At 36.4% G+C, this 27175-nt stretch overlaps 1 non-coding gene across 1 annotated transcript; it reads right to left on the bottom strand.

The window, feature by feature from the left end:
• Nucleotides 1-18571: 18571 nt before the first annotated feature.
• LOC145596244 (small nucleolar RNA R71) lies at nt 18572-18677 on the bottom strand. The gene has a single exon (XR_014103108.1). It is a non-coding gene; the product is annotated as a small nucleolar RNA R71 (small nucleolar RNA).
• Between the last annotated feature and the right edge of the window lie 8498 nt (nt 18678-27175).

Here is a 27175-nt window from a genome sequence, read left to right as displayed (position 1 = left end):
GCGAAAGCGGTGAAGCTGGGCTCAATGTCCTGGAGCTCGCAGGCGGCGATATAGCTCAGGATATTGACCCAAGAATTAGGCGTAAGTTGCCAAACTCCCAGATCATATCCCTTCAAGATTTTCCGGATGCCTCTGTGAAGAGGAAAGCGGAGTCCGGCCTCTATCACCGCCTCATAGCAGACGAAATAGTTGTCTGCATTTTCAATATCATCCCCCCAGGCAAGAACAGCATCAGCCGGTGGGACTATGATTTCCCAGTTCTCCCCAAAGGGGTGTAGCTGCTTGAAAGCTTCGAAGCTGCTCTGAAGGAGGGCCCTGTCGCCAGGCCTCATCCGGGTTTTGGTAGGATCCGGGTTTGTTTCTTTCTTTGCTGTTTGGCGATAAGCCTCAGCAAGTTTATCTCCCTCTGCCCCGGATCCTTCCTGCTCCTCAGCCGTTTCTTCAGCCGAGTTGTTCTGATCTGGGGAAGAGGCGGTCTCCTCACCGCCTCCCCTGGAGTCACTGCCGCTTGAGGAAGACGAGCTGTCCTCAGCTGAGTAGCTTTGCTCAGCCGCCTCATAATCTTCCTCCCTCACTACATCACTTGCGGGCACTTCCCTAGTGCGCCGCCTCCTGGGCTTGGTAGCCGTTTGTTTAGTTCTGGCCATTGTGTCCTGCACAGACACAGAGAGGGAAGAAGCCGGAGATGAGCAAAGTACTCCAGAAACTCCAGACAAGGCACCCCCGGTTCTAGACTCAGCCGTCCCTGCTGACCAGCTGAGCGTCCTAGGCAGTGCCGTGTGTGCAAATGGAGAGTTCATTTTATTTGAAAAAAGAAAAAATCAATGTATACACCCGGAATTCGACGTATACAGGATCAAGAAAAAAGACAGGAAAACTTAAAGAAGGGAACGGATGGTTACCTTGCTTTGAGTTCTGAAAAATCTGAAAACGGTGGAGCAACCGGTGACCGGGTGACTTCAAAGGAGCACTCGGAAATCTTGAACTTGCTTGAATGCAGCCGGAATCTGAGCGTCTCTCTCTTTCTCTCTCTAGAAAAGTCAAGATGTGAAAATGAGGGAGAAGGGGGGGGGGGGTAAATCCCTATTTATAGGGGGTAAAATGATGAGAAATCCAGTCATCACTGTCAAAATAGCCGTTTTTTACTGTTCATCTCTCATGGGGTGACGCGTGTCACAGGCCCCACGTGGCCTGCCACGTGGCACCTGTGAGGGGCAAATGTTTGGGGTATTTTTACCCTTGGCAAGTGGACCAATGAGGAGGTGCCACGTGTCAGAGGCTGGCGGGTCACCCTTGACCAATCTCCAGCTGACATGTGGCCTCTCCAGATATTTCCTTAGAATTGCGGCCTTCAAGGGCCCAATTCCCCATAAATCCGCCCTTTGGCGGCGCAGCCCATCAATCCTAGGTTAAAATAACCTAGGAAGGGCACACTTCCCAAGGACCCTATAAATAGGGAGATATTCCCCCAAAATGGGGGACACACACACATTTATTATCATTTATTGCATCCTACTTTCTCTCTCATCAGAGAACACCTGAGCTTGGAATCCAAGCAGATCCCCACCTAAATTTCCGCACTTTTTATTCTCATTCAAGTTACTAACTTGAGCGTTGGAGGCGGAGCACCACCCAACCGGTGTCTTCGTTGTTTTTGCAGGTACAGAGTCGGTAGGACCAGTCTTCGAGTTGTAACTCTCCCGAGGGACAAAAATACCCAAAACACATTCAACAAAGCCAATTGAGTCAAATGAAAGTTAAACACTTTCAACAAATCTAATTGAGTCAAATGAAAGTCAAACACATTCTAACAAAGCTTTTTGATTCAAATGAAAGTCAACTGCATTCAACAAAGCTAATTGAGTCAAATGAAAGTTAAACACTTTCAACAAAGATTTTAGAATCAAATGAAATTGAAACACATTCAAACAAAGCTTTTTGAATCAAATGAAAATCAAATGAATTCAACAAAGCTAATTGAGTCAAATGAAAGTCAAACACTTTCATCAAAGCTTTTAGAATCAAATTAAAGTCAAATACATTCAAACAAAGGTTTTTGAATTAAATGAAAGTCACTTGCATTCCACAATGCTAATTGAGTCAAATTAAAGTCAAACAGATTCAACGAAGCTAATTGAGTCAAAAGAAAGTCAAACACATTCAAACAAAGCTTTTTGAATCAAATGAAAGTCAAATGCATTCAACAAAGCTAATTGAGTCAAATGAAAGTCAAACACTTTCAACAAAGCTAATTGAGTCAAATGAAAGTTAAACACATTCAAACAAAGCTTTTTGATTCAAATGAAAGTTAAATGCATTCAACAAAGCTAATTGAGTCAAATGAAAGTCAAACACATTCAACAAAGCTTTTAGAATCAAATGAAAGTCAAATACATTCAAACAAAGCTTTTTCAATCAAATGAAAATCAAATGAATTCAACAAAGCTAATTGAGTCATATGAAAGTCAAACACATTCATCAAAGCTTTTAGAATCAAATGAAAGTCAAATACATTCAAACAAAGCTTTTTGAATTAAATGGAAGTCAATTGCATTCCACAATGCTAATTGAGTCAAATGAAAGTCAAACACATTCAACGAAGCTAATTGAGTCAAATGAAAGTCAAACACATTCAAACAAAGTTTTTTGAATCAAATGAAAGTCAAATGCATTCAACAAAGCCAATTGAGTCAAATGAAAGTCAAACACATTCAAACAAAGCTTTTTGAATCAAATGAAAGTCAAATGCATTCAACAAAGCTAATTGAGTCAAATGAAAGTCAAACACTTTCAACAAAGCTAATTGAGTCAAATGAAAGTTAAACACATTCAAACAAAGCTTTTTGATTCAAATGAAAGTTAAATGCATTCAACAAAGCTAATTGAGTCAAATGAAAGTCAAACACATTCAACAAAGCTTTTAGAATCAAATGAAAGTCAAATACATTCAAACAAAGCTTTTTCAATCAAATGAAAATCAAATGAATTCAACAAAGCTAATTGAGTCATATGAAAGTCAAACACATTCATCAAAGCTTTTAGAATCAAATGAAAGTCAAATACATTCAAACAAAGCTTTTTGAATTAAATGGAAGTCAATTGCATTCCACAATGCTAATTGAGTCAAATGAAAGTCAAACACATTCAACGAAGCTAATTGAGTCAAATGAAAGTCAAACACATTCAAACAAAGTTTTTTGAATCAAATGAAAGTCAAATGCATTCAACAAAGCCAATTGAGTCAAATGAAAGTCAAACACATTCAAACAAAGCTTTTTGAATCAAATGAAAGTCAAATGCATTCAACAAAGCTAATTGAGTCAAATGAAAGTCAAACACTTTCAACAAAGCTAATTGAGTCAAATGAAAGTTAAACACATTCAAACAAAGCTTTTTGATTCAAATGAAAGTTAAATGCATTCAACAAAGCTAATTGAGTCAAATGAAAGTCAAACACATTCAACAAAGCTTTTAGAATCAAATGAAAGTCAAATACATTCAAACAAAGCTTTTTCAATCAAATGAAAATCAAATGAATTCAACAAAGCTAATTGAGTCATATGAAAGTCAAACACATTCATCAAAGCTTTTAGAATCAAATGAAAGTCAAATACATTCAAACAAAGCTTTTTGAATTAAATGGAAGTCAATTGCATTCCACAATGCTAATTGAGTCAAATGAAAGTCAAACACATTCAACGAAGCTAATTGAGTCAAATGAAAGTCAAACACATTCAAACAAAGTTTTTTGAATCAAATGAAAGTCAAATGCATTCAACAAAGCCAATTGAGTCAAATGAAAGTCAAACACATTCAAACAAAGCTTCTTCATTAAAATGAAAGTCAAATGCATTCAACAAAGCTAATTGAGTCAAATTAAAGTCAAACACTTTCAACAAAGCTTTTAGAATCAAATGATAGTGAAACACATTCAAACAAAGCTTTTTGATTCAAATGAAAGTCAAATGCATTCAACAAACCTAATTGAGTCAAATTAAAGTCAAACACTTTTAACAAAGCTTTTAGAATCAAATGAAAGTCAAAAACATTCAAACAAAGTTTTTTGAATTAAATGAAGGTCAATTGCATTCAACAAAGCTAATTGAGTCAAATGAAAGTCAAACACTTTTAACAAAGCTTTTAGAATAAAATAAAAGTTAAATGCATTGAAAAAAAGCTTTTTGAATCAAATGAAAGTCAATTGCATTCCACAATGTTAATTGGGTCAAATGAATGTCAAACACATTCAACAAAGCTAATTGAGTCAAATGAAAGTTAAACACATTCAAACAAAGCTTCTTGATTCAAGTGAAAGTCAAATGCATTCAACAAAGCTAATTGAGTCAAATGAAAGTCAAACACTTTCAACAAAACTTTTAGAATCTAATGAAAGTCAAACACATTAAAACAAAGCTTTTTGAATCAAATGAAAGTCAAATGCATTCAACAAAGCTAATTGAGTCACATGAAAGTCAAACACTTTCAACAAAGCTTTTAGAATCAAATGAAAGTCAAATACATTAAACTAAGCTTTTTGATCACATGAAAGTTAATTGCATTCCACAATGCTAATTGAGTCAAATGAAAGTCAAACACTTTCAACAAAGCTTTTATAATAAAATGAAAGTCAAATACATTCAAACAAAGCTTTTTGAATCAAACGAATGTCAATTGTATTCCACAACGCTAATTGAGTCAAATGAAAGTCAAACACATTCAACAAAGCTAATTGAGTCAAAAGAAAGTCAAACACATTCAAACAAAGCTTTTTGAATCAAATGAAAGTCAAATGCATTCAACAAAGCTAATTGAGTCAAATGAAAGTCAAACACTTTCAACAAAGCTAATTGAGTCAAATGAAAGTTAAACACATTTAAACAAAGCTTTTTGATTCAAATGAAAGTCTAATGCATTCAACAAAGCTAATTGAGTCAAATGAAAGTCAAACACATTCAACAAAGCTTTTAGAATCAAATGAAAGTCAAATACATTCAAACAAAGCTTTTTCAATCAAATGAAAATCAAATGAATTCAACAAAGCTAATTGAGTCATATGAAAGTCAAACACATTCATCAAAGCTTTTAGAATCAAATGAAAGTCAAATACATTCAAACAAAGCTTTTTGAATTAAATGGAATTCAATTGCATTCCACAATGCTAATTGAGTCAAATGAAAGTCAAACACATTCAACGAAGCTAATTGAGTCAAATGAAAGTCAAACACATTCAAACAAAGTTTTTTGAATCAAATGAAAGTCAAATTCATTCAACAAAGCCAATTGAGTCAAATGAAAGTCAAACACATTCAAACAAAGCTTCTTCATTCAAATGAAAGTCAAATGCATTCAACAAAGCTAATTGAGTCAAATTAAAGTCAAACACTTTCAACAAAGCTTTTAGAATCAAATGATAGTGAAACACATTCAAACAAAGCTTTTTGATTCAAATGAAAGTCAAATGCATTCAACAAAGCTAATTGAGTCAAATTAAAGTCAATTACTTTCAACAAAGCTTTTAGAATCAAATGAAAGTCAAACACATTCAAACAAAGTTTTTTGAATTAAATGAAGGTCAATTGCATTCAACAAAGCTAATTGAGTTAAATGAAAGTCAAACACTTTCAACAAAGCTTTTAGAATAAAATAAAAGTTAAATGCATTGAAACAAAGATTTTTGAATCAATTGAAAGTCAATTGCATTCCACAATGTTAATTTGGTCAAATGAAAGTCAAACACATTCAACAAAGCTAATTGAGTCAAATGAAAGTTAAACACATTCAAACAAAGCTTCTTGATTCAAGTGAAAGTCAAATGCATTCAACAAAGCTAATTGAGTCAAATGAAAGTCAAACACTTTCAACAAAGCTTTTAGAATCTAATGAAAGTCAAACACATTAAAACAAAGCTTTTTGAATCAAATGAAAGTCAAATGCATTCAACAAAGCTAATTGAGTCAAATGAAAGTCAAACACTTTCAACAAAGCTTTTAGAATCAAATGAAAGTCAAATACATTAAACTAAGCTTTTTGATCACATGAAAATCAATTGCATTCCACAATGCTAATTGAGTCAAATGAAAGTCAAACACTTTCAACAAAGCTTTTATAGTCAAATGAAAGTCAAATACATTCAAACAAAGCTTTTTGAATCAAACGAATGTCAATTGTATTCCACAATGCTAATTGAGTCAAATGAAATTCAAACACATTCAACAAAGCTAATTGAGTCAAAAGAAAGTCAAACACATTCAAACATAGCTTTTTGAATCAAATGAAAGTCAAATGCATTCAACAAAGCCAATTGAGTCAAATGAAAGTTAAACACTTTCAACAAATTTAATTAAGTCAAATAAAAGTCAAACACATTCTAACAAAGCTTTTTGATTCAAATGAAAGTCAACTACATTCAACAAAGCAAATTGAGTCAAATGAAAGTCAAACACTTTCAACAGAGATTTTAGAATCAAATGAAATTGAAACACATTCAAAAAAAGCTTTTTGAATCAAATGAAAATCAAATGAATTCAACAACGCTAATTGAGTCAAATGAAAGTCAAACACTTTCATAAAAGCTTTTAGAATCAAATTAAAGTCAAATACATTCAAACAAAGCTTTTTAAATCAAATGAAAGTCAATTGCATTCCACAATGCTAATTGAGTCAAATGAAAGTCAAACACATTCAACGAAGCTAATTGAGTCAAAAGAAAGTCAAACACATTCAAACAAAGCTTTTTGAATCAAATGAAAGTCAAATGCATTCAACAAAGCTAATTGAGTCAAATGAAAGTCAAACACTTTCAACAAAGCTAATTGAGTCAAATGAAAGTTAAACACATTCAAACAAAGCTTTTTGATTCAAATGAAAGTCAAATGCATTCAACAAAGCTAATTGAGTCAAATTAAAGTCAAACACTTTCAACAAAGCTTTTAGAATCAAATGAAAGTCAAATACATTCAAACAAAGCTTTTTGAATCAAATGAAAATCAAATGAATTCAACAAAGTTAATTAAGTCAAATGAAAGTCAAACACATTCATCAAAGCTTTTAGAATCAAATGAAAGTCAAATACATTCAAACAAAGCTTTTTGAATTAAATGGAAGTCAATTGCATTCCACAATGCTAATTGAGTCAAATGAAAGTCAAACACATTCAACGAAGCTAATTGAGTCAAATGAAAGTCAAACACATTCAAACAAAGTTTTTTGAATCAAATGAAAGTCAAATGCATTCAACAAAGCAAATTGAGTCAAATGAAAGTCAAACACATTCAAACAAAGCTTCTTCATTCAAATGAAAGTCAAATGCATTCAACAAAGCTAATTGAGTCAAATTAAAGTCAAACACTTTCAACAAAGCTTTTAGAATCAAATGAAAGTGAAACACATTCAAACAAAGCTTTTTTGAATTAAATGAAGGTCAGTTGCATTCAACAAAGGTAATTGAGTCAAATGAAAGTCAAACACTTTCAACAAAGCTTTTAGAATAAAATAAAAGTTAAATGCATTCAAACAAAGCTTTTTGAATCAAATGAAAGTCAATTGCATTCCACAATGTTAATTGGGTCAAATGAAAGTCAAATACATTCAACAAAGCTAATTGAGTCAAATGAAAGTTAAACACATTCAAACAAAGCTTCGTAATTCAACTGAAAGTCAAATGTATTCAACAAAGCTAATTGAGTAAAATGAAAGTCAAACACTTTCAACAAAGCTTTTAGAATCTAATGAATGTCAAACACATTAAAACAAAGCTTTTTGTATCAAATGAAAGTCAAATGCATTCAACAAAGCTAATTGAGTCAAATGAAAGTCAAACACTTTCAACAAAGCTTTTAGAATCAAATGAAAGTCAAATACATTAAACTAAGCTTTTTGATCAAATGAAAGTCAATTGCATTCCACAATGCTAATTGAGTCAAATGAAAGTCAAACACTTTCAACAAAGCTTTTAGAATCAAATGAAAGTCTAATACATTCAAACAAAGCTTTTTGAATCAAACGAATGTCAATTGTATTCCACAATGCTAATTGAGTCAAAAGAAAGTCAAACACATTCAACCAAAGCATTTTGAAGCAAATGAAAGTCAAATGCATTCAACAAAGCCAATTGAGTCAAATGAAAGTTAAACACTTTCAACAAATCTAATTGAGTCAAATGAGAGTCAAACACATTCTAACAAAGCTTTTTGATTCAAATGAAAGTCAACTGCATTTAACAAAGCTAATTGAGTCAAATGAAAGTCAAACACTTTCAACAAAGATTTTAGAATCAAATGAAAGTGAAACACATTGAAACAAAGCTTTTTGAATTAAATGAAAATCAAATGAATACAACAAAGCTAATTGAGTCAAATGAAAGTCAAACGCTTTCATCAAAGCTTTTAGAATCAAATTAAAGTCAAATACATTCAAACAAAGCTTTTTGAATCAAATGAAAATCAATTGCATTCCACAATGCTAATTGAGTCAAAAGAAAGTCAAACACATTCAACGAAGCTAATTGAGTCAAAAGAAAGTCAAACACATTCAAACAAAGCTTTTTGAATCAAATGAAAGTCAAATGCATTCAACAAAGCTAATTGAGTCAAATGAAAGTCAACCACTTTCAACAAAGCTAATTGAGTCAAATGAATGTCAAACACATTCAAACAAAGCTTTTTGAATCAAATGAAAGTCAAATGCATTCAACAAAGCTAATTGAGTCAAATGAAAGTCAAACACTTTCAACAAAGCTTTTAGAATCAAATGAAAGTCAAATACATTAAACTAAACTTTTTGATCAAATGAAAGTCAATTGCATTCCATAATGCTAATTGAGTCAAATGAAAGTCAAACACTTTCAACAAAGCTTTTAGAATCAAATAAAAGTTAAATACATTCAAACAAAGCTTTTTGAATCAAACGAATGTCAATTGTATTCCACAATGCTAATTGAGTCAAAAGAAAGTCAAACACATTCAAACAAAGCTTTTTTAATCAAATGAATGTTAAATGCATTCAACAAAGCTAATTGAGTCAAATGAAAGTCAAACACTTTCAAAAAAGCTTTTAGAATAAAATGAAAGTCAAATACATTCAAACAAAGCTTTTTGAATCAAATGAATGTCAATTGTATTCCACAATGCTAATTGAGTCAAAAGTAAGTCAAACACATTCAAACAAAGCTTTTTGAATCAAATGAAAGTCAAATGCATTTAACAAAGCTAATTGAGTCAAATGAAAGTCAAACACTTTCAACAAAGCTTTTAGAATAAAATAAAAGTTAAATGCATTTAAACAAAGCTTTTTGAATCAAATGAAAGTCAATTGCATTCCACAATGTTAATTGGGTCAAATGAAAGTCAAACACATTCAACAAAGCTAATTGAGTCAAATGAAAGTTAAACACATTCAAACAAACCTTTTTGATTCAAATGAAAGTCAAATGCATTCAACAAAGCTAATTGAGTCAAATGAAAGTCAAACACTTTCAACAAAGCTTTTAGAATCAAATGAAAGTCAAATACATTCAAACAAAGCTTTTTGAATCAAATGAAATCAAATGAATTCAACATAGCTAATTGAGTCAAATGAAAGTCAAACACAATCATCAAAGCTTTTAGAATCAAATGAAAGTCAAATACATTCAAACAAAGCTTTTTGAATTAAATGGAAGTCAATTGCATTCCACAATGCTAATAAAGTCAAATGAAAGTCAAACACATTCAACGAAGCTAATTGAGTCAAATGAAAGTCAAACACATTCAAACAAAGTTTTTTGAATCAAATGAAAGTCAAATGCATTTAACAAAGCCAATTGAGTCAAATGAAAGTCAAACACATTCAAACAAAGCTTTTTCATTCAAATGAAAGTCAAATGCATTCAACAAAGCTAATTGAGTCAAATTAAAGTCAAACACTTTCAACAAAGCTTTTAGAATCAAAAGAAAGTGAAACAAATTTAAACAAAGCTTTTTTGAATTAAATGAAGGTCAATTGCATTCAACAAAGCTAATTGAGTCAAATGAAAGTCAAACACTTTCAACTAAGCTTTTAGAATAAAATAAAAATTAAATGCATTCAAACAAAGCTTTTTGAATCAAATGAAAGTCAATTGCATTCCACAATGTTAATTGGGTCAAATGAAAGTCAAACACATTCAACAAAGCTAATTGAGTCAAATGAAAGTTAAACACATTCAAACTAAGCTTCTTAATTCAAGTGAAAGTCAAATGCATTCAACAAAGCTAATTGAGTCAAATTAAAGTCAAACACTTTCAACAAAGCTTTTAGAATCAAAAGAAAGTGAAACAAATTTAAACAAAGCTTTTTTGAATTAAATGAAGGTCAATTGCATTCAACAAAGCTAATTGAGTCAAATGAAAGTCAAACACTTTCAACTAAGCTTTTAGAATAAAATAAAAATTAAATGCATTCAAACAAAGCTTTTTGAATCAAATGAAAGTCAATTGCATTCCACAATGTTAATTGGGTCAAATGAAAGTCAAACACATTCAACAAAGCTAATTGAGTCAAATGAAAGTTAAACACATTCAAACTAAGCTTCTTAATTCAAGTGAAAGTCAAATGCATTCAACAAAGCTAATTGAGTCAAATGAAAGTCAAACACTTTCAACAAAGCTTTTAGAATCTAATGAATGTCAAACACATTAAAACAAAGCTTTTTGAATCAAATGAAAGTCAAATGCATTCAACAAAGCTAATTGAGTCAAATGAAAGTCAAACACTTTCAACAAAGCTTTTAGAATCAAATGAAAGTCAAATACATTAAACTAAGATTTTTGATCAAATGAAAGTCAATTGCATTCCACAATGCTAATTGAGTCAAATGAAAGTCAAACACTTTCAACAAAGCTTTTAGAATCAAATGAAAGTCTAATACATTCAAACAAAGCTTTTTGAATCAAACGAATGTCAATTGTATTCCACAATGCTAATTGAGTCAAAAGAAAGTCAAACACATTCAAACAAAGCATTTTGAATCAAATGAAAGTCAAATGCATTCAACAAAGCCAATTGAGTCAAATGAAAGTTAAACATTTTCAACAAATCTAATTGAGTCAAATGAAAGCCAAACACATTCTAACAAAGCTTTTTGATTCAAATGAAAGTCAACTGCATTCAACAAAGCTAATTGAGTCAAATGAAAGTCAAACACTTTCAACAAAGATTTTAGAATCAAATGAAAGTGAAACACATTCAAACAAAGCTTTTTGAATTAAATGAAAATCAAATGAATACAACAAAGCTAATTGAGTCAAATGAAAGTCAAACGCTTTCATTAAAGCTTTTAGAATCAAATTAAAGTCAAATACATTCAAACAAAGCTTTTTGAATCAAATGAAAGTCAATTGCATTCCACAATGCTAATTGAGTCAAATGAAAGTCAAACACATTCAACGAAGCTAATTGAGTCAAAAGAAAGTCAAACACATTCAGACAAAGCTTTTTGAATCAAATGAAAGTCAAATGCATTCAACGAAGCTAATTAAGTCAAATGAAAGTCAAACACTTTCAACAAAGCTAATTGAGTCAAATGAAAGTCAAACACATTCAAACAAAGCTTTTTGAATCAAATGAAAGTCAAATGCATTCAACAAAGCTAATTGAGTCAAATGAAAGTCAAACACTTTCAACAAAGCTTTTAGAATCAAATGAAAGTCAAATACATTAAACTAAGATTTTTGATCAAATGAAAGTCAATTGCATTCCACAATGCTAATTGAGTCAAATGAAAGTCAAACACTTTCAACAAAGCTTTTAGAATCAAATGAAAGTCAAATACATTCAAACAAAGCTTTTTGAATCAAACGAATGTCAATTGTATTCCACAATGCTAATTGAGTCAAAAGAAAGTCAAACACATTCAAACAAAGCTTTTTGAATCAAATGAATGTTAAATGCATTCAACAAAGCTAATTGAGTCAAATGAAAGTCAAACACTTTCAACAAAGCTTTTAGAATAAAATGAAAGTCAAATACATTCAAACAAAGCTTTTTGAATCAAACGAATGTCAATTGTATTCCACAATGCTAATTGAGTCAAAAGAAAGTCAAACACATTCAAACAAAGCTTTTTGAATCAAATGAAAGTCAAATGCATTCAACAAAGCTAATTGAGTCAAATGAAAATCAAACACTTTCAACAAAGCTAATTGAGTCAAATGAAAGTCAAACACATTCTATTAAAGCTTTTTGAATCAAATGAAAGTCAAATGCATTCAACAAAGCTAATTGAGTCAAATGAAAGTCAAACACATTCAACGAAGCTAATTGAGTCAAATGAAAGTCAAACACATTCAAACAAAGCTTTTTGAATCAAATGAAAATCAAATGAATTCCACAAAGCTAGTTGAGTGAAATGAAAGTCAAACACTTTCAACAAAGATTTTAGAATCAAATGAAATTGAAACACATTCAAACAAAGCTTTTTGAATCAAATGAAAATCAAATGAATTCAACAAAGCTAATTGAGTCAAATGAAAGTCAAACACTTTCATCAAAGCTTTTAGAATCAAATTAAAGTCAAATACATTCAAACAAAGCTTTTTGAATCAAATGAAAGTCACTTGCATTCCACAATGCTAATTGAGTCAAATGAAAGTCAAACACATTCAACGAAGCTAATTGAGTCAAAAGAAAGTCAAACACATTCAAACAAAGCTTTTTGAATCAAATGAAAGTCAAATGCATTCAACAAAGCTAATTGAGTCTAATGAAAGTCAAACACTTTCAACAAAGCTAATTGAGTCAAATGAAAGTTAAACACATTCAAAAAAAGCTTTTTGATTCAAATGAAAGTCAAATGCATGTCGTTTACTACCCTTTCCCCTAGCCAAACTAAATTTTTAAACACCTAACCACCCTTATATGAATATAGGGTAAGTTAAGGGTCGATCCCAAGGGAATGCAATGATGAAAACTAAAGTTTAAGTCAAGCTACCTCGGAGTCAAAAATGAGATATCGGTTGGTACTAAATGAACTAGATCAAAGGTCTAAACACTAGGGATATGGGTTCCACATGCAAAACCAATGATAATGCTAGATTAAAACTCAATCAATTAGTTCAAGTATTGCAATGGACAAACAATAGTAGCAATCAAGAGAGTTCAAATACTATCTCCTATAGGCCAATCTAGTGGTCACTATGAAAGGCAAACCAAGAAGAATCATAAACAAACTCAATCAATTAGAGCAACTTTTAAATCAATTGGTCATGTCATTAAGAGTTGCAATGCAATCTAGATTAATCTTATAGGGTGATCAATCCTAATCTAATCAATCTCATGCAAAACCATGTCAACCAAATTAATTGCAACAAATCAACCAATCAAGAGCATCAACTAGCATTTCCATTAATCAAACATGCTTCCCCCTTTCCCTAGCAACTAATCTACTCACTAATCATGATGAAATTCAAGAACAAATAACTAGAAATTGCATTGATCATCATTCTATATCAAAATCTAATAGAAATCAAAGTATTCAATATTATCACAACTCAATTCCAAGAAAAACAAACATCAAGCAAAAGGATCAAATAACAAGTAAGTAAAGATGAAGGAAAAGAAGAAAATCTCACTAAAATTGATGAAGAAATCCAAACTTGATTGATCAAATGTTGAGTTACAAATCCAAAGCCAACAATTTCTCTCTATCTTCTCTCTAACTTCTCTCTCTAAAATTAAGCTAATGAAAATTATCAAAAAGTTGGATTCAAAAAGGAAATACAACTCTATTTATAAACAAAGAAGAAAACGGCATCTCCCGCGGTCTCTCCCAATAAACCCGCGCCCGCGGAAAAATGGGTACGGAACCCTCCGCAGGCTGTCTGGGCAGCACCCGCGCCCGCGGCATCATGGGCCCGCGCCCGCGGCATCAGGGGCCCGCGCCCGCAGGTAGATTACCCGCGCCCGCGGCAAGATCCCCTGCTCGCAAAGGCTGATCAGGGGGCCGCGGTCTCTCTGAGTGGAGAGGCCTCTCCATTTTGCCCGCGCCCGCGGAGAGACCGCGGGGCAACCGCGGCAAGTTCCTGCCAAAAATTGGCAGTTATGAACACCATAACCCCGCGCCCGCGACTTGATGATCCGCGCCCGCGGCCTGGTGAATTCCCTTAGAGACCTCTCCGAGGCCTCTCCAAAGCCTCTCTAAGCCCTCTCTAGCCCAATGCTTCTTCCTTGCTTGATCATTGAGGTCCCGAATTGTATCCTTGCCAAGGTGAATCTCGCAATACCTACACAAGTAAACAAAGGAAGGAAATAAAAGGGAAAAAGAGCAAAATAAAGGAAAACACGATAAAAACACGAGAAACATAAAGAAAAGAGGAAAAGGGGGAAACTAAAGGAAAAATGACCAAAACTAAGAGAAGAAAGCAACAAAGAGGGAAAGAAATAACCTAAAAGACTACCCTATGAGTGCCACAAATGACACTCATCAAATTCCCCCAAGCTAGACTTTTGCTCGTCCCGAGCAAAACAAAGGCCAAGAAGGAATAAGAAGGGACAAATAAAAAGAAAAAGAGGGGTAAGAATTTACACTAGGACTCACTGTCGTAGGAATCACGGTTGTTTTTAGCTACAACAAGCCATTTTGAACCCCTAGATCGCTCAAGAGGACGAGTGATGCTCTCGTAAGGGTTTCCTAAGAGTTTACCCATAACTCTCCACCGAACCCCCAAGAGGCAAACCAAGGAAAAAGCACAAAGAGGAAAAAGGAAATAAAATCTTTATGAAATGGACTTTACAAAGAGACTATAATACAAATGAATAACACCCTTTCTAAAGCGAATTATGGTATGCACGTTAAAAGATACCTAAGGTTGATTGAAACATAAATATGCTAAGCATAGGAACTAGTTATCACACTCCACCTTCATCCCAAACAATCTTACCGCGTTCCCCCTACTAATCTCATATCTCCCCTTAGTGAGCATCTCATGGATTCCGCGAAGGAACCGGAAAAAGATCAAAGTTTTAGGCTACTCGACATCTTGATTTCGCATCCCCTTTCCTTAGTCCACAACCTATGATTCCCTCCACCGATGAAAGACTCAACTCCTAGGTCCAAAGGTCTTTCCCCAAGGTTGTAACGTAGGGCAAGAAGGGTTAAGGTAGGCTAAAAATTTTAAAATTTGGTGGTTATCCTAAAATGTGAAGCAAAGACCGGCCAAATCTCAACACCAAACTTAAGTAATCACCAAACAAAAATGAATTAACACCCCCAAGCTTATTCAATGCTATACTCTACAAAAATAAGACCAAAAAGCGTGAAGGAATAACTCTTTTTGACATGAGGGACTCTTTTTTATTTTGCATTTTGTTGTCAAAATGGCGCCAACCGCCATATGACATTGAGCAAGATATGGCGGCTATGTGGGCGCAAATGGACCGCATGAGACTTTCCATGCATGGTATGTATTCCTACCACCAAACTCTTTCTTATCAAACTAGTGCCTTATATGATGCTAGTGTACGTAGGGGGGAGGTCGCACCCCCGGTCAACTACCCTTATGTGCCGCCCCAACAAGGGCCGGTACCTTCCCGGGGTGGAGATGGCCTCCCTACGTACCCTTATTGGCAAGGGGTTGAGACCCCCGATGTGCCAAGGCGCAACTTCCCGCCTTATGACTATAGGGCCCCAGGGGGGAGTGATTATAGGGGTGACCCCGCTTATTATTATGTTGACCCCCGTCACCCCGAGCCCCTCGTTCAACAACCGCCCTTCGACCAATTGACCCCATCCCAACAGGACCTATTTAAGGGTTATTACGGTTTTCCACCCGGTTTCACCGGAAGTTGGGATGGGGGCGATGGTTTTGGGGGTGATGATGGTGCCGGCCCGAGTGGCCATTAGTCTTTGTTTCCCTTTTGCTCTCCCCTTTTCCCTATTTTTGCATGGTTGTCGGCATCGGGGTCGATGCTTTCATTTTGTGAGGGGGGAGGGTCAAAAGGATGTGTTAGCATGGGGACGGCACCTTTGGCTTGGTGGGAAGTTTTAGATAAGGTTTTTGGTGGATTTTGGATATTGGTCTTGTTGTTGTGTTGTTTGTTGTTGATTATTTCTTTGGATGATGCTTTTGGGATCTTCTATAAAATTTTTGATGATGATGGGTTCTTCTAGGTTTTTGTATATAGTTAGTGTTTTCGTTTTCTTTATTGTTTGCTTTTGTTTGGAAGTTACTAACAATTTCACAGTGAGTCCTAGTGTAAATTCTTACCCCTCTTTTTATTTTTATTTGTCCCTTCTTATTCCTTCTTGGCCTTTGTTTTGCTCGGGACGAGCAAAAGTCTAGCTTGGGGGAATTTGATGAGTGTCATTTGTGGCACTCATAGGGTAGTCTTTTAGGTTATTTCTTTCCCTCTTTGTTGCTTTCTTCTCTTAGTTTTGGTCATTTTTCCTTTAGTTTCCCCCTTTTCCTCTTTTCTTTATGTTTCTCGTGTTTTTATCGTGTTTTCCTTTATTTTGCTCTTTTTCCCTTTTATTTCCTTCCTTTGTTTACTTGTGTAGGTATTGCGAGATTCACCTTGGCAAGGATACAATTCGGGACCTCAATGATCAAGCAAGGAAGAAGCATTGGGCTAGAGAGGGCTTAGAGAGGCTTTGGAGAGGCCTCGGAGAGGTCTCTAAGGGAATTCACCAGGCCGCGGGCGCGGATCATCAAGCCGCGGGCGCGGGGTTATGGTGCTCATAACTGCCAATTTTTGGCAGGAACTTGCCGCGGTTGCCCCGCGGTCTCTCCGCGGGCGCGGGCAAAATGGAGAGGCCTCTCCACTCAGAGAGACCGCGGCCCCCTGATCAGCCTTTGGGAGCAGGGGATCTTGCCGCGGGCGCGGGTCATCTACCCGCGGGCGCGGGTGCTGCCCAGACAGCCCGCGGAGGGTTCCGTACCCATTTTTCGGCGGGCGCGGGTTTATCGGGAGAGACCGCGGGAGATGCCGTTTTCTTCTTTGTTTATAAATAGAGTTGTATTTCCTTTTTGAATCCAACTTTTTGATAATTTTCATTAGCTTAATTTTAGAGAGAGAAGTTAGAGAGAAGATAGAGAGAAATTGTTGGCTTTGGATTTGTAACTCAACATTTGATCAATCAAGTTTGGATTTCTTCATCAATTTTAGTGAGATTTTCTTCTTTCCTTCATCTTTACTTACTTGTTATTTGATCCTTTTGCTTGATGTTTGTTTTTCTTGGAATTGAGTTGTGATAATATTGAATACTTTGATTTCTATTAGATTTTGATATAGAATGATGATCAATGCAATTTCTAGTTATTTGTTCTTGAATTTCATCATGATTAGTGAGTAGATTAGTTGCTAGGGAAAGGGGGAAGCATGTTTGATTAATGGAAATGCTAGTTGATGCTCTTGATTGGTTGATTTGTTGCAATTAATTTGGTTGACATGGTTTTGCATGAGATTGATTAGATTAGGATTGATCACCCTATAAGATTAATCTAGATTGCATTGCAACTCTTAATGACATAACCAATTGATATAAAAGTTGCTCTAATTGATTGAGTTTGTTTATGATTCTTCTTGGTTTGCCTTTCATAGTGACCACTAGATTGGCCTATAGGAGATAGTATTTGAACTCTCTTGATTGCTACTATTGTTTGTCCATTGCAATACTTGAACTAATTGATTGAGTTTTAATCTAGCATTATCATTGGTTTTGCATGTGGAACCCATATCCCTAGTGTTTAGACCTTTGATCTAGTTCATTTAGTACCAACCGATATCTCATTTTCGACTCCGAGGTAGCTTGACTTAGACTTTAGTTTTCATCATTGCATTCCCTTGGGATCGACCATTAACTTACCCTATATTCATATAAGGTTGGTTAGGTGTTTACAAATTTAGTTTGGCTAGGGGAAAGGGTAGGAAACGACATGCATTTTTCCTTTGTCAAAATGGCGCCGTTGCCGGGGAGTGCTTTTCGTGCTTAGCTTTTGTTGTTGAGTCTACTTCAATTAAGAAAAAAAAACAAAAAGATTTTGTTTCTTTAGGCTACACTTGTAGCCGTGCTACTAATATTCTTGTTTGAGTTTTTGCATGCACAGAACCCGTGATCGTCCCCTTCTTCCCCTTGATCCGGAAATAGAAAGGACTATTTCAAGAAGAAGAGTGGATATTAGATCCTTGGCTTATATCTCTTCAAGTGAGGAAGAAATTCAAGAAGAACAAGGAATGGGTGAACATCCCAGATTAGCCTTGAAGGAGCTTGGAGTGCCCGGGGTATATAGATTTGAAAGTGGGATAGCTCCTCCCACTACCCCGGCAAATGACTTCGAAATCCGTCCAGCAATGATCACCTTGATCGAGAGAAGGCAATATAGTGGGGCTAAGAATGAGAGCCCATTGAACCATTTGAAAGAATTTGAAAAATATTGCAATACCATTAAAGTCAATGGGGTTTCTCAAGAATTCATCCGCCTCAAGTTGTTCCCTTTCTCTCTAATCGGAAGATCCTTGGAGTGGCTAGACAAGGAGGTGAAGCCCAACTCCTTGAGAACTTGGGACGATGTCACAAAGGATTTCTTGTCCCGCTTCTACCCCCAAAAGAAGACGGCGGAGGCAAGAGCCTTGATTCAAGGGTTCAAGCAAAGGCCGAGTGAAAGCCTTTACGAAGCATGGGAGAGATTCAAAGAGTATCAAAGGGAGTGCCCTCATCATGGAATCCCCACATACCAAGTGATCCAAATCTTCTATGGCGGTTTAAGTCCCCAAGGCAAGTCATGCCTTGATGGAGGGGCCGGGGGCCCTATCATGAACATAACCGAAGAAGAAGTTGTGGACATCATTGAGGATGTGGTGACTTATTATAGGGATTGGCAAGATGGAGAGAGGGACTCTTCAAGCAAACAATCTTCATTGTATTCGGTGGACCATCTCAATGCAATCAACAACCTTTCCTCTCAAATGACAAATTTAGGGAAAGAGGTCACCGCAATCATGGCTAAGTTGGAGAGCACTTCTTCCTCTTCTCAAGCTTCTAATCTTCCCTCCCAATTTAAGGGGAGAGGTACTCCTTCTAACTCTCAACCCCCTCCCTCTTCGCATAATATGCCTTTGGGTTGTTTGTTTTGTGATGCATGTGGATCGTATGATCATGATTCTAGTGTTTGTCCTAATGAATGTGTTGATGAGTTTGATAACCACGAGAGTGAACATGTGAATTATGTGTCAAATAATAATGGTCAACGGTTTGATAATCAAAGGGGTCAATGGAATAGGAACTTCCAAGGCCAAGGCAATTTTGACAACTATAACCAAGGCGGTGGTTATAGAAACCAAGGGAACCAAGGTTCTCGTGGTAGCTATAATAGTCAAGGTTATAGTGGCCAAAATCAAGGCCAATATTATGGTAATCAAGGCCAAAATTATGGTACTCAAAACCAAGGTTATGGAAATCATAACCAAGGTAGTGGTAACCATAATCAAGGTGGTGGAAACCATAATCAAAATTATGGCCAAAATCAAAATAGGAGTAGTTGGAACAATCAAGGACGGGGCAATTTTCAAAATAATTCTCAAAGAGGTCCCCCACCCGGGTTTGTTCCAAAAACTCAAGGTGAAAGTTCCTATTCTCAACCTTCTTCACCTAGGACTAATTTGGAGGAGATAATTGAGAATCAAACCAAGTTGTTGAACACATACATGGCCGTGAGCGATAAAAAATTCAATGAAATGATGACCCACAATAAAATGCTTGAAAACCAAATCTCTCAACTTGCTAATGCCTTGAAAGATCATGCTAGCCCTTCTTCTTTACCTTCCCAAGGCCTTGACCCCAAGAAACCCGTGAATGCTATTGTTACTAGGAGTGGAAAGGTTCTTGAGGAGGTATTGCCTAGAAATGGTGTAGATAAGGAGATTCCTAGGGAGATTTTGGTTGAGGATGAGGAAAAAAGAGCATCATTGGATGAGGTAGTTGTTGAGACACCTAGAGAGGTGAGAGTAGAGAAAGAGATTGTAAGACCCAAACTCCCCTACCCACAAAAATTCATGAGACACAAATTGGATGAACAATTTGGGAGATTTATTGAAATGTTAAAACAACTTCCCCTTTCTCTACCTTTTACCGATGTGATCAACCAAATGCCAAACTATGCCAAATTCCTCAAGGACATTTTGAGTGGGAGAAGAACTTGTGAGGTTATGGAGACCATCAATTTGACCGAAAATTGTAGTGCTATCATCATGAACAAAATGCCACCCAAGTTGAAAGACCCCGGAAACTTCTCCATCCCTTGTGCAATCAACAAAATGCAAATTGATAATGCCTTATGTGACTTGGGAGCTAGTGTGAGCCTAATGCCATATTCGGTTTATCAAAGACTTGAATTAGGGGAACTTCTACCTTCTAACATTACCTTGCAATTAGCGGATAGGTCTATCAAATTTCCAAAAGGTAAAGTAGAAGATGTCCCTTTGAGGGTTGGGAAGTTTGTGTTTCCGGTAGATTTTGTTGTTCTTGAAATGGATGAGGATGCCACCATTCCAATCATTTTAGGAAGACCCTTTCTTGCTACCTCGGGAGCCATGATTGATGTGAGAAATGCTAAGATCTCCCTTAAGGTGGGAGAAGAGGTTATTGAATTTGATTTGAATGAAAGCATGAAATATCCATGTTCTTCTTTGGAAAATTGTATGATGATTGATTCACTTGATATTGTTGTGTCTTCCATGCATGAGCACTTGCTCACTTCTAACGATGCTCTTGAGAATGTATTGTTGAACAAAGACAAGGTAGGTGCTTCATGCAAGGAGATGAATTTCTATGAGGAATTACTTGATGGAAGTGTGGAGGATGTGGATGAGCAAACATGCTTTGGAATCTCAAGCAATGAAGCTTTGCAAGCAACCACATCACAAGAAGGTAATAGTGTGCCTATGGTAGAGCTCAAACCTCTACCATCACACCTTAGGTATGAACTCTTGGGCCCTTATTCTACTTACCCCGTGATAGTTAGTGCATCCTTGAGCAAAAGCCAAGCTCAAGTGTTATGTGGTGTTTTGAGAAAACACCAAAGTGCTTTGGGGTACACAATTGATGACCTTAAAGGTATAAGCCCCGCTTTGTGCCAACACCACATAACGCTTGAGGAAGGCGCCCTTCCTTCTATTGAACGACAACGGAAACTACGTCCCCAAATGGGAGAAGTAGTTAAGAAAGAGATCACCAAGCTTTTGAATGCGGGAATCATATTCCCCATCTCAAGCTCAAGGTGGGTTTCCCCGGTGCATGTCGTTCCTAAAAAGGGGGGTATGACCGTAGTTGAGAATGAGGAAGGTGAGCTCATTCCAACTAGAACGGTCACCGGTTGGAGGATGTGTATAGACTATAGACGTCTAAACACATCAACCAAAAAGGATCACTTCCCTCTCCCTTTTATTGACCAAATGCTTGAAAGGTTGACTAGGCACAAATTCTATTGCTTCCTTGATGGATATTCGGGATTCTTTCAAATTCCCATTCATCCCGAAGATCAAGAAAAGACAACCTTCACATGCCCCTATGGTACTTTTGCATATAAAAGAATGCCCTTTGGATTGTGTAATGCTCCGGCGACCTTTCAAAGGTGTATGATGAGCATTTTTGGGGACATGCTTGAAGAGGAAATGGAAGTTTTCATGGATGATTTTTCTGTGGGAGGTGTTTCATTTGAGGATTGCCTCAATAATCTTGAGAGATGCCTAGAAAGATGGGAAAAGGTCAATTTGGTGCTTAATTGGGAGAAGTGCCACTTCATGGTGGAGGAAGGGATAGTGCTTGGGCACAAGATTTCAAATAAGGGCATTGAGGTGGATAAGGCAAAGATTGATGTGATAGAAAAGCTTCCACCTCCGATAAATGTCAAGGGAGTGAGATCGTTCCTTGGTCATGCGGTTTTTTATAGGAGATTCATTAAGGACTTCCCACTCATTGCTAAGCCCCTAAATGACCTTCTTCAAAGAGATGTTGAGTTCAATTTTGATGACAAATGCTTGAAGGCATTTGATACATTGAAGAAGGCCCTAATCTCTACTCCTATTGTTCAAGGCCCAAGGTGGGATCTTCCTTTTGAGTTGATGTGTGATGCAAGTGATTGGGCAATTGGAGGTGTTTTGGGACAACGGGTAGACAAGAAACTTCATGTCATTTACTATATGTCCAAGACTCTCAATGGGGCTCAAAAGAACTACACAACAACGGAAAAGGAATTTTTGGCTATTGTGCACTCTTTTGAGAAATTCCGGTGTTACTTGTTGGGTTCCAAGACCATAGTCTTCACGGATCATGCGGCCCTCAAGTATCTCTTTTCTAAAAAAGAGTCCAAGCCAAGGTTGATTCGATGGGTACTTGAATTACAAGCTTTTGAGATTGAGATTAGGGACAAGAAGGGTGCGGAGAATGTAGTGGCGGACCATCTTTCTCGCCTTGAAGGGGATCAAATTCATGATGATGGTTTACCAATAGAAGATAAAATGCTTGATGATTTCTTATATGCCATAGAGGTGAAGGAACTCCCATGGTATGCCGATTTGGTCAATTTTCTAGCATGTGGGGAGTTTCCACCTTCTTTCTCCAAGAATCAAAAGAGGAAGATCAAAAGAGAAGCAAGGCACTATTTGTGGGATGAACCTATCTTATACAAACGTGGGGTTGATGGTTTACTTAGGCGTTGTGTTCCAAATGAAGAGGTGCCTAGTGTTTTAAAAATGTGCCACTTGGACCCTAGTGGTGGACACATGGGTGTTTCCAAGACCGCTACTAAAGTCCTTCAAAGTGGTTTTTGGTGGCCACATCTCTTCAAGGATTCATGGGGCTTTGTTAAATCATGTGACCAATGTCAACGAGTTGGGAACATTTCCAAGCGAAATGAGATGCCTCAACAACCTATCCTTGAATTGGAGGTGTTCGATGTGTGGGGAATTGACTTCATGGGACCATTTCCCTCCTCATATGGGAATCAATATATTCTTGTGGCAGTGGACTATGTTTCTAAGTGGGTTGAGGCCATCGCCTCTCCGACAAATGATCACAAGGTTGTATTGAAGTTATTCAAGAAGATCATCTTTCCAAGGTTTGGTGTCCCAAAGGCGGTGATAAGTGATAATGGATCCCATTTTGTCCATAATGCCTTTCAAAAGATGTTGAGGAAACATGGTGTGCATCAACGATTTGGGCTTCCCTATCAACCTCAAACGAGTGGCCAAGTTGAGGTTTCAAATCGTCAACTCAAGCTTATTCTTGAAAAGACGGTTGCTCGAAATAGAAAGGATTGGGCGGACAAATTGGATGATGCTCTATGGGCTTATAGGACGGCTTTCAAGACACCCATCGGTACCACTCCATATCGCCTTGTCTATGGAAAATCATGCCATCTCCCGGTTGAGCTTGAACATCGTGCCATGTGGGCCATCAAGAAGATAAATTTTGACTTAGCAAGTGCGGGAGAGAAGATGTTGTAGCCAAGCCTAACAACTTGGTTATGGACGTTTCTTTGGTCCAAGATGTAGCATCATGCATTGATGCTATGCGTTCTATCTATGTGCAACAAGATATTCAATCCTTTGAGTTTCTTGTTGTTCTTATTAACTAGTTCATTCTAGTTCTTTTTATGCTTTGAATAAATTGTAAACTTTAGTTCTTTTAAGTTTGCAAATTAGTTATATTTTTCTTACTTCTTTTTAGCTAATTTTAGTTCGAAAAATATTGTTACATTCACATAAAGTACAAGTACAAGATACACAAAAGAAGACAGCCATTTAAGCTTGGAAAACAACATAGAATCCGAAATTCTTTTGGAGGAATCTCAAGGCTTCAAAATGGGAGTTACAATCAGTTTTCAAAGAGGAATTACAAGCCATTACAAGCCTTAATTTCAGCCTTTAAGTGGCCGTTAATTTCAGTCAAACTTGGAGCATCTTAAGCCTTAATTTCGGCCTTCATTTGGCTGTTCAATTCGGTCAGCTTTTGGAGCAACTAAAGGGCGTCCAAATACACTTTAGTCCACATACATTCAAGCTACTTTCAAGGCTAGAATCAAGGGGAAATTACTCTTCTTTTGCTGTTTGAATTAGGCGTGAATTATGGGGCTGTTTTGCTTCTAATTTTCTGCTTTGTTGGGCGTAAATCAAGGGGAGTTTAAAGCCTTCACTTGCTGCTTTGTTGGGCGTAAATCAAGGGGAGTTTAAGCCTTCATTTGCTGCTTTGTTGGACGTGCATTAAGGGGGAGTTAAGCTCTCTTATTTTCTGATTTTTGGAGCATCTTTTGGAGGTTACAAACCGCCACTTTCTAAGCTTATGTACCTAGTTAAGTTTAGCTTCTTTAATTGATGTATCTAGACATTAAAAATCAGATTTTGATGCTTAGTTTAAGCATGTAACAAGTGAGCTAAAAAGTCACTTAAGTTAGCTTGTACTTATGATGTTTGTTTACTATAAATAACAAGCAAATGTGAATGAAAAATATAGAGAATATTTTGAACAAAAAATTGTGTTTTTACACTCGTTTCTTGGATTAGAAACAAACTTGAAATTCTTGGATTTGGAATTTCGTTTCCTTTGCTTAGTTAACTAGCTTAGACTACTAGTTTGCTTGTGATCTTAGGAACCCAAACTCGTTTCTTAGTGGTGTGTCTGTATCTAAGAAGCCTTTTTGGTTTTAGTCTTACTTATCCTTGGTTTATCCCTTGTGTATTTCGGGTTGATACTCCAAATATACAACATTTGGCGCTAGAAGGAGGGGGACTAGCAAAAAAAAAAAAAAAAAAAAAAAAAAAAATACTCGTCCCAAAACACATATCCCAAACACCTACCCCAAACACAAACCCAAACACAACCATGACAAACGTTCCACCACCTAATTGGCAAGAATATGTCAATAAGGTTGAGCAAGAGAAAGAAGATATGGAGCAACGAATGAAGTATATGCAAGATCAATTGAAAGATCTTACTATTAAGTTGCGCCATAATAGAGAAGGTTCACCCACCCATAGTGAAGATGACATGAGTGAGTCTACTTTCAATAACAATGAGAGACCTTTTAGTGAAAGAGAAAGGTCACGTTCTAACAATGACATAAAAGCAGACATTCCTGAATATGATGGCAAACTCGATGCTGATGAGTTTGTAGAATGGTTAAGAACGGTGGAGAGAGTGTTTGACTATAAGCAAACACCGGAAGAGAAAAAGGTGAAAATTGTGGCCTTGAAGCTACGAAAATATGCCTCAACTTGGTGGGCTAGTGTGTGCGCCAAGAGGGAAAGGCAAGACAAAGAAAAAGTGAGATCATGGGTTAAGATGAAGAAATTGTTGAAACAAAAGTTTCTTCCCACATACTATGTGCAAGAAAACTTTTCAAAATTCCATAACCTTAAGCAAGGTACGAAATCAGTAGAGGAATATGCTAGGGAGTTTGAAGGATTTGTTATGAAGTGTGGAGTAGAGGAAGATGAGCCTCAAACTTTGGTTCGGTTCCTAGGCGGACTTGACCCAAAAATAGCCAATGTGGCCGAACTACACCCTTACACCACCCTTGAAGAGCTCATTATCTTAGCACATAAGATTGAGCAGCAACAAAAAGCAAGAGGCAAAAGTGAATCATCACGTTTTGCATCTCAAACCTCATTTCCCCAAAGAAAGCAAACATCCAATTTCCCACCTTTCAAACCCACATCCAATCAGCCTACTTCTAAACCACCTTCACAAAACACCCAAAATTCCAACCCAAAACCAGCCCCAAGAAGATGCTTTAGGTGTCAAGGCCTTGGACATATGGCTAGTGATTGTCCAAATAAAAAAATTGTTACTTTGGTAGAGTATGAAGAGGAGAACGAATTAGAGGTTGAAGAGGACAGCAATCTTGAAGAGAATGATGAGTATGCGTGCCTAGGTCCGGATGAAGGAGAATGCTTGGTGGTTCGACGTACACTAAGCAATATGTTGGACCAAGAAGGGAGCTTGCAACGTGAGGCAATCTTTCGCACTCGTTGCACCATTGGAGGAAAGGTATGCACTTTGATTATTGATGGAGGTAGTTGTACCAATGTAGCTTCGCAAGTTATGATAGACAAGTTGAAAATGAAAACTATCCCTCATCCTACACCATATAAAATTCAATGGTTAAGTCATAGTAAAGGGATTTATGTCACACAACAAGTCTTGTTATCATTTAGCATTGGTAAAACTTATGAGGAAGAATTATGGTGTGATGTTGTACCTATGGATGCATGTCATGTTTTACTTGGTAGGCCTTGGTTATTTGATAGACGTGTGATGCATGATGGTTACAAAAACACCTACTCCTTTTCTAAGGATGGAAAGAAAATTGTCCTTACCTCTTTAATCCCCAAAAATGATCACTCCACATCCACGCTTCCCACTTCCCTCACCACTCTTTGCCTCTCAGAAAAAAATCACCCACTCCTTGCCTCTCTTCTCAAAACCTATGCTCATGTTTTCCCCAACGATATCCTTCATGGATTACCCCCAAAGCATATCAAGTATCGGTTTCCTATTCCAATATTGGTTGATAATGCTTACAAAGTTGCATTGCACGGAGAGTATGGTGTTTCTAGCATCTTTAATGTGGCTGATTTATCACTTTACTATGATGAGCTTGAAGAATTGCCGAGTTTGAGGGCAAACTCTTTTCAAGAAGGGGGGAATGTTGTAGCCAAGCCTAACAACTTGGTTATGGACGTTTCTTTGGTCCAAGATGTAGCATCATGCATTGATGCTATGCGTTCTATCTATGTGCAACAAGATATTCAATCCTTTGAGTTTCTTGTTGTTCTTATTAACTAGTTCATTCTAGTTCTTTTTATGCTTTGAATAAATTGTAAACTTTAGTTCTTTTAAGTTTGCAAATTAGTTATATTTTTCTTACTTCTTTTTAGCTAATTTTAGTTCGAAAAATATTGTTACATTCACATAAAGTACAAGTACAAGATACACAAAAGAAGACAGCCATTTAAGCTTGGAAAACAACATAGAATCCGAAATTCTTTTGGAGGAATCTCAAGGCTTCAAAATGGGAGTTACAATCAGTTTTCAAAGAGGAATTACAAGCCATTACAAGCCTTAATTTCAGCCTTTAAGTGGCCGTTAATTTCAGTCAAACTTGGAGCATCTTAAGCCTTAATTTCGGCCTTCATTTGGCTGTTCAATTCGGTCAGCTTTTGGAGC

This window comes from Chenopodium album, chromosome 19 (assembly GCF_948465745.1).
Source record: "Chenopodium album chromosome 19, dcCheAlbu1.1, whole genome shotgun sequence".
Classification (NCBI taxonomy): Eukaryota; Viridiplantae; Streptophyta; class Magnoliopsida; order Caryophyllales; family Amaranthaceae; genus Chenopodium; species Chenopodium album.
This window is presented reverse-complemented; position numbering and strand designations above follow the sequence as displayed.